The sequence below is a fragment of the Thamnophis elegans genome, chromosome 14, assembly GCF_009769535.1.
Source record: "Thamnophis elegans isolate rThaEle1 chromosome 14, rThaEle1.pri, whole genome shotgun sequence".
Classification (NCBI taxonomy): Eukaryota; Metazoa; Chordata; class Lepidosauria; order Squamata; family Colubridae; genus Thamnophis; species Thamnophis elegans.
This window is the reverse complement of record NC_045554.1, coordinates 23,763,251-23,771,701: the sequence shown is the minus strand read 5'-3', so window position 1 is coordinate 23,771,701 and position 8,451 is coordinate 23,763,251.

Here is an 8,451-nt window from a genome sequence, read left to right as displayed (position 1 = left end):
AACTAATTACTGAGAGGGTAAATACAATGAATAAACATAGAAACATAGACACCAACCTGAACTAAGGGCTTTGCAATGTCTCTCCTTGCCTCAACTTTTGCTGAAGTCAGTTGTCCCAACGTGCCACCATTTGAAGCTTCCCTGGGACAAAAAACAAGTCATCAGATGAGATGAAAGTTGTAATGGAATCTTACAATCCAAGGTCCTCTGGCTGCAGCATTCACACAGCTCGTGTTAGCCAAGACCTTCAAATGGAGGGCACCGCAACCCAGAACTACCTGAATATCATTGCCAGGGCTTACTCCTGGCCCTGCCATTCAGGTGAGCTGCCCACCCTGCACAGCGTAAAGTTGTGGTATAAATCAAACAGATGAATAAACTGAGGGGAAAAACATTTTACAGTTGCACTTGGGAAGTTTGAGTGTGCCCCAAATGCTTCCCAACATCTTGGGTTACATCCTGATGTAACAAAGAAGCAAACTTCACCGTGGGGTATTTGCCTGTTGGTTGTCCTTGGGCAGGAAAGAAAAGTGAGTTACTGACAATATGGGTTCTTGACCTCAAGCAAATTCCAAAATGCTCAAAAACATGGCTGTAGGTCACAATAAAAAATCTATGGCAGCTTCCTCTGCTTTGCTCAGTTATCCCCTTGTTTCTAGATTGTTTTGTGAAGAAAATTCAAGTCATCTTTTGAAGGCCTCAGAATTTTTATAAAATGTCTACATAACTCAACATCTAAGGTGACTCGGTGCCAATCCCGGGTAGCTCCTTGGTTTACCGAGGAGCTCCGGGAAACGAAGCGCCGGAGAAGATGCCTAGAGAGTGGTTGGAGGGCCAGCCGGTCCGAATCTGACCAAACACTAGTAAGAACTCATATTAAGACCTACTTAGTGGCAATAAAAGCTGCAAAACTGGAACATTTTTCCGCTCTTATCACATCCGCAGATAACTGCCCAGCTACCCTGGGGGAACCCTGGGGGAATGGGGTGACCCATTCTCTACTTAATCAAGGAACTGGGGAAGACCACTTAGTCCAATATCTGCAGGACAAAATTGCTCAGATTCGGACAGGCTTGGACTCTGAATGGGTAGATTTGGGCGAGTCGATGGGGATTAACCTTGTGGAGACTATCTGGGATGAGTTTGATCCTGTGACTCCTGAGGGCATGGACAGGATTATGGGGAGACTTAGTGCTGCCCACTTGTGGTGCTGGACCTGTGTCCCTCCTGGTTAGTTCAGCTTCCCGGAAGTGACGCAAGGCTGGCTCCAGGTGATTACCAACGCTTCATTGAGAGAGGGGTTCTTTCCCATTGCCTTGAAGGAGACAGTGGTGAGGCCCTTCCTTAAGAAGCCTTCCCTGGACCCAGCTTCTTTAGCCAACTATTGTCTGGTCTCCAACCTCTGTTTTGTAGCGAAGGTTGTTGAGAGTGCGGTAGCACGTTAACTTCCCCAGTACCTGGATGAAGCTGCCTACCTGGATCTGTTTCAGTCGGGTTTCAGGAGGGCCCGGGGCAGGGGTTGTTCCTCTGTCCTGGTCTTATTAGATCTCTCAGCGGCTTTCGATACCATCAATCATGGTATCCTATTGCGACGACTCAGGGGGGTGGGAGTGGGGGGCACCGTTTTGCAGTGGTGCTCCTCCTACCTCTCAGATCGATTGCAGTTCGTGGTTGACTGGAGGGCAGAGATCGACCCCGAGGTTCCTCACTTGTGGGGTGCCCCAGGGATCAGTTCTCTCACTCCTCCTGTTCAACATATATATGAAACCGCTGGGCGAGATCATCCATGGTTTTGGGGTACAGTATCATCAATACGCTGATGATACCCAACTTTTCATCTCTACCCCAAACCACCCCAACAATGCCCTTGACATGATGTTCCGGTGCCTGGAGGTTGTACGGATCTGGGTGGGGATGAACAGGCTCAAGCTCAATCCCTCCAAGACTGAGAGGCTGTGGTTCCCATCATCCCAATTGTGCATCATGTACCATCTTTGATGATTGGGGGATAGATTTTAGCCCCCTCCCCCGAGAGGGCCCACAATCTGGAAGTCCTTCTGGATACACGGCTTAGTTTAGAAGAACATCTTACGGCTGTGACCAGGGGGGCCTTTTACCAGGTATGCCTGGTACGCCAGTTGCACCCCTTCCTGGATCAGGATGTCCTGTGCAGAGTCACTAATGCCCTCGTCCTTTCTTGCCTGGACTACTGTAATGCTCTCTACATGGGGCTGCCCTTGAAGAGCATCCGGAGGCTCCAGCTGGTCCATGCGGGTTGTCATAGGGGTACCTAAGTGCTCCCATGATACACCCTTTTTAGGCGGCCTGCACTGTTTGCCGGTTGTTTTCTGGGTGCAATTCAAAGTGTTAATTATGATCTTTAAAGCGCTCCATGGCTTAGGCCCAGGGTACTTGCGAGATCACCTACTGCCACCGATAGCCTCCCACTGTCCAGTACGATCCCACAGAGTTGGCCTCCTCAAGGTGCCATCGGCCAGGCAGTGTCGGCTGATGACCCCCAGGGGGAGAGCCTTCTCTCTGAGAGCACCTTCCCTCTGGAATGAGCTGCCCCCGAAGTTTCGCATAATCTCCGACTTCCAATCCTTCCGGTGCGCCCTAAAAAAGTCCAACCAAATGGACCAAGAGGAGGAGGAGGGTTCCGAGGTCTCCTCTCTCCTCTGGCTCCCTGCAGGTGCCTTGTCTATCAGTGAAACCTGACGGATTTGGACGGAGATTCCTTCTGGAGATCTCTGGGCAAAGACATTCAACAAAGCCTCAGACAACCGGAGCTCTGTATGTTGGGCCTTTTCACAAGACATGGAGATTGGGCTTCCCCATCCCAAAGTAGGCAGAATTCACTCATTGGAAGCCCCAGTGTACAGAGCGAAATGTGTGTTGTCCATAAGAAATAAAACAATGGCCTCCTCCTCCTCGTCTCCACTGAAGGCCACCCTTCACTATCTTTCCATAATCTGGATTTAAGCAAGTAACTTTGACTCAGGAGCCTGGCATCAAATGAGCCCAATTGAATTTCTAACGGGAAGCAGCATCACAAATAAAACCAAGCCCACAACAAGGAAGCAGCAGCTGAAGATGCACCTACTCACCACTTTGGATCACATTCCTTCAAGGGCAGAGCACTTCATCTCGCCCTTCTATCCACCCTCCGGATTCGCTCCGTCCTTCCAAAAGGCTCCCCTGTCTGATGGTTCTACAACAGCTTCAGACCCAGAATTTGGTCCCTGTTTTAGATGCTGTTGGTTTAACTGCCTGTCCTTTTCCTCCTCGGGTGATGTGTGTGTGTGTGTGTGTTGCTGTGTGGGACCTGCCCCCCGTCCACCCGGTCTGCAGCCGAGCAGAGCTTGGGGACCGAAGACTGGCTGTCTCCAGGAGCAGAGCCGTTGCTAGGAAGGAAAACGGGTCACCAGGAGGCTCGGATGGTTACTAAGCACCGTGGATCACTGCAAGCCCAGAGGCTCTTTCCAAGCGCTGCCTTTGATGTGGTGCTTTGCCACCTCAAAAGCAAATGCAGGCACAATGCAAGGGAAAGGCCTCTGGCACTTCGGCTTTTCAGCTACCATGCAACCTTCTGCTCTTTTTTGGGAAGTCAAAAGGTTTAGAAAGTATTTAATTTCTGTTACTGCAACAAATGCCTGAAACTGTTCTTTTAGAAACACGAGTTTGTATTTGAGCTCCTGGGGGGGATTAGCATTGCTTGAAGCCAAGGATTCCTATTTCACCTCTGTTTGAGGAAGGATGATGTGGCCTCCAGAAGAAGGGCTGGTCCTCTTACCTCTAACTCTGAATGCAAAGGAGACTTTGGCTCACAGGTACTCAGGCAAGATCAACATGGAGATGAGAATAAAAGCAAACTCAAAGGAAATGCAGGATCTGCTACTCTGCCATGGGTAAAACCTTCAGCCTGGCAAGGGCTTATTCCCATCACAGGTTCTTTATTTCAGTTCTATCCCCTTTGTCTACAGGAGCTGAAGGGCACACATAACGCCCCCGTCCCTCTTTGACCCCAAGGCAGCTCTCTGGGGAAGGTGCTTGGGCTGAGAGGGCCAAAGGAAGAGCCAGATCCTGGACTGGAACCACCTAGGTCCACCCTGGGCCTAGCGGGAGGCCCACCCCAAAGTCACCCTGGGAGCTTCTAGCACTGAGGAGGATTAGGACTCAGCTCCCCCTGCTCCTAGCCCAGCACCTTCACCCCAGAACCACCCTGGCTGTGGGTCCAGACAGACTCTCTCAAAGTCCCCAGGAAATGTCCAAGGATGCAGGGGGGATAGAAGCCACGTCTCCCTGGTCTGACTGCAACACTTTAATCTGATTATTCCTTCTCTGGCTCTCGGATTGAGCGCGGGTCAGCCTTTCAAAGTGGGCCAGATGGGGAAAACCAAAGTCAGGCAGGCTAAGGATACTTTTATGACAGAGCTTGCAAGGCTGAATGTGGGAGAAGTGGGGACCGTCCAGCCTGCAGTGCTTTCTCGATTCTATTTCTGCCACAGATTCCTTTGATCTGACCATTGTCGTGGCAGCGATTCTTCCCCCTGCACCACAAGGCTCTGCCCTCTGCCCAAAGTCCCCAGGGAGGACTAGAACCCAGCTCTCCCTGCTCTTAGCCCAACACCTTCAGCACTAACCACGTGAGTTTTCCCAAGGAACCGTCCATCTCTGCCTAAGGCTGTTTGGGTCCTTCCTTGAAGAGGCAATGGAAGAAGCAAGAAGAGTCCGCAGGAAAAATGCTCTGGAGAATCTGGGATCTCATTCAGCCTTTGCTAGGCAGGCGCTGTCCAGGCCTCAGCCTCCCCCCCTCCCCTCCACCAGGCAAGGCCTTGGTTTCTGTGGCCACAGCTCTCCCATCATCTCCCATTTGTCCTGAAGTCCTTGGTGTCTACCTCCTTCTTTCCTGCTGGCCTCCATAGTGCTTCCTCCCTGGGCTGGGGGGAGAGCCCAGAGGATACTCGGGTAGGTAGGACCAACATCTCACTTCCACATGGATCTCACCATCATCTTCTGCATCCTTCTCCATGGAAAAGGTACGGGCTGAAAAAGAGAAAGCACAGCTAAGCCGTGAATTTGGGCTTTACAGAGGCAGGGGAAGAAATGGCTTCTAAAACAGTTTTAGGAAAGGAAGGACAGAACCTAAAAGTGTTGAGCGAGTATCAGAGTTTGCTTGAGAATGTGTTCACGGTCTGAAAAAAAGAAGGTAGTAAAGTAAGCTGAGGAAATTGAGGCCATCTGGTATCCAGAAAGTTGCTGGGAAGCTTGATTTCCGGAACATACATTCTGGACATGCCCACTGCAGAGGGAACCTGCTCTTTCGTGGGTAGTGCTCCTCCATCCAGAAAAGCATCAACAAAGAGCCCAGATGTTCAAACACCAACTCCACCTTAATATTTCCATCAATGTAAATAAGCCTGCTGAGCCGTAAGGAAGATATTGTTGCAGGCTCACCAGTGGGGAACATTCCTGACTCTCAAAGGCTGACTAGAACTGCAGATGCTCCCTGCTGGATGCTCCTGCAATGCCCAGCAAGAGTCCTTGGGAAGCAGTTAAAATGGAAGCTGATTTCACAGGCACACAACCAGCCAAGCATCAAGCTGGTGCCAAATGGGAAATCTTCACAAAGTTCGTAACTGCTGTCTCCGTTTGCTCCAGGATTGCCCTTTTCCAGGGCCAGAGTTGGCTGTAGTTGTTTTGGCACTCAGGCCCCATGGGTCATCTTAGGATGTAGAGCATATTGTGCTGACAAGACAGTACAAAGGGCACTGGGCCAAGAGCACGGATTAACCCCAATCCGCAGTTAGGAGCCCAGGACGAATCAGACTGCCTTGTTCTCTGAGAAACAGATCCGATCAATTGGCAAGTAGTATCCAAGCCCCAAATGATCAGTCAGCTCTCCAGGAAAAATGGATGGAGCCATACAAAGGCCAACAAAATTACAGAGTCAGAAGGGACCATGGAGGTCTTCTAATCTGCATAAGCAGGAGACCCTATGCCACTCCAGACAAGTGACTGTCTAGTCTCTTCTAAAACGCCTCCAGCGATGGAGCACTCACAACTTCTGGAGATAAGCCATTCCACTGAGTAATTGTCCTCACGTTGCTTTTTGTTTTGATTTCTGGTGCTTTGGAAAATAAGTTCACACCTTCGTCTCTGTAGGAGTCCCTCAAATATTGGAACACTGCTATCACGTCACCCCTGGTCCTTCTTTTCATTAAACTAGGCCTATTCAATTCCTGCAAACATTCTCTATGCATTTTAGCATCAAGTCTCCTAATCATCTTTGTTGCTTTTCTCTGTGCTCTTTCCAGAATCTCAACATCTTTTTTATATTGTGGTGACCAAGACTGGATGCTGGATTCCAAGTGTAGTTTTACCAAGGCCTTATAAACCGATACTAACCCTTCACTTGATCCTGTTCTGGCTCTCACTGATAAAGCCTGCCAGGGGAAGGGCACTTGTCCAGATGAGCACCGTGATCTGATGCTGCAAGAGGGAAATTTGATTGGCTTTGGACTGAGCGTGTTTGGAGTGACATGTGATCCCAGCTATTGGGAAAACTGTGGCAACTTAAAGGTTGGCCGTTTTATTATGACATAGATTTTGGAGGGAGAAGACTCTTCTCAGATTTGGAGATGAGGTCCAGGAAAGTGTTGGGGTTGTTTTTTTAAATCCACAAAACCTCCCGGTGCAGGCAGATGACTCAAACATGATCCAGTCCTGCTGCAGCTGTAGTCCTGACTGAGGGTGGCCTCTAGAAACAGCCCCGATTGGGTCTTGGAGCAGAAGAGGTGAAGAAGAGCAGGAGCTACAAAAAGAGCAAGAGCAGCCAAGCAAGGAAGGTCTCAGATGGTGGAAGTAACAGCCAGGACTCTGGATGCCAACTGAAAGTCCATCCCCTCCCTGGCTCTACTTGCTTTTCGGATCATCTATGGCAGTGGTTCTCAAACTTCCCAACCCTTTAATACAGTTCCACATGTTGTGGTGACCCCCAACCATAAAACTGGTGACTCAGTTCCTAAGACCACCGAAAATATGTGTTTTCCGATGGTCTTAGGCGACCCCTGTGAAAGGGTCGTTCGACCCACAAAGGGGCCCCGACCCACAGGTTGAGAACCACTGATCTATGGAGTTGAAGCAGGCCGTGCACACGCCTTTTGGCTTCCCAAGAAGCAGAGACACTGGAGACTCTGGTAGACACTTCAGGGAGAAGCTCTGCTACTCTCCAGGAACTGGAAACATGGACATGATTTGCCTCTGTTGAAGGGACTGCCTCTCAGGGGGACTTCTGCAGTTTTGCTCAGTTTGTTAGTCCTTAATGGCACTGCCAGGCTCTTGTTGATTTGGGGCAACCTTCATAATGTGTCTCTACACTCCAGTTCCCATCCTCCCCAGCAGAATGCCACCTCTGAAGAAAGAGTGAGAGAGTGATGCTTCTCTCTCCCCGAGGGGAGGCTCCTCACTGGCTTCCCTTTTTGCCTCATTCTAAGTGGGGCAGCCTGGAAAAACAACGGAGGAGGGAAGGGTCCCAAAATGTTTGCACAGACCCACTTTCACAAAAGCACAGTCCCAGGGCATTTCACCAGGAGGCTCTCTGTTCTCTGCCTCCAGGGCCGTGCAAAGGATCATACCTGAGCCAAGACTGAGAAGTTGAGGACTGCATGCCCAAAACCTGACGGTTTGCCAGAGCAAATATCAATGTGATTGCATCTAATTTGTATCTTAATCACATGAAATTAAAGTGAAATACAGTTAATATAATGATAAGGTTTTTTTTCCTGTCAAATTGAAATAGCCTTTGTGTTGCTAAACTTGTGTTTCTAAACTTCTGGGGGTGTCTTAACCAAGATTTCCAGGGACTCACAAGGTCTAAGGAGATGGGAGATCCCATCATTGTGGCTGGGACAGGCAGGCTCTGAGGCTGCTTCAGGTTCTCTTGCTCCTTGCTGCAGAGGCTCTCACCTGGCCTGGAAGTGATTTGCAACCCACCCTGGCAAGACCAAGCAAATGTCAGGATGCCCCTGGACTTTGAAGGTTGTGGCAGAAGACTAGGATCAGATGGAGGGTCAGCTAGGTCTATGTATTCCCGTCCTCCAGGAGAAGAGACAGCAGAAGTCTCCATCTCCACCTCGCAGGTGGCCAAGACTACAAACTAGATTAAGTGCTTCAATAGAGAAGGTGCTGGCAGAAAACCACAATGCACATCCTGGCTTCTTAAATAAGGTTTTGTAGCCATAGAATATTTTCATTATCCTAATGAAGGAGTTATCTGAGTCCCATTTCCTGCTAACGTCTTAGTTGGTTGGTGGGTTCTCTACTTTGCCTAATCATCTCTAATTGAATTCCCTCATTTAATCCCAAAGAGAGAAATATTGACAGATCCATGCCAGGTAGGTGGTAGCTCCAGGCCTCTGGAGTGAATGGTGCAAGATAGGAGCTCTATGG